Source organism: Anneissia japonica, unplaced genomic scaffold (assembly GCF_011630105.1).
Source record: "Anneissia japonica isolate Jap-2015-1 unplaced genomic scaffold, ASM1163010v1 scaffold6_len129433_cov155, whole genome shotgun sequence".
In the NCBI taxonomy this organism is placed as follows: Eukaryota; Metazoa; Echinodermata; class Crinoidea; order Comatulida; family Comatulidae; genus Anneissia; species Anneissia japonica.
This window is the reverse complement of record NW_022752272.1, coordinates 23,734-24,145: the sequence shown is the minus strand read 5'-3', so window position 1 is coordinate 24,145 and position 412 is coordinate 23,734.

The following is a 412-nucleotide window of genomic DNA, read 5'->3' as shown; positions in this document are numbered from 1 at the left end:
TACAAAAATAGTAATAGAGATAAAAATAAATACTAATACTAATAATATAAGTAAGTTGGTTAATACATACACTTATACACACACATACATATACACATACACACAAACATATATATATACACATATATATATACATACATATATATATATATACAGTATACATATATATATATATACACACATACACACATGCTTACATATACATACATACATACATACATACATACATACACAATACATACATGCATAGACACACACATACACACGCCCCTCCCACACTCATATTCACACATACATACATACATATACACATACATACACATATACATATATACATATAACAGAGTGAATATTGTAAATTTAATTCAATAACATTAAAACCAGACATATTAGTCTTGCAATAGAAAAGTAT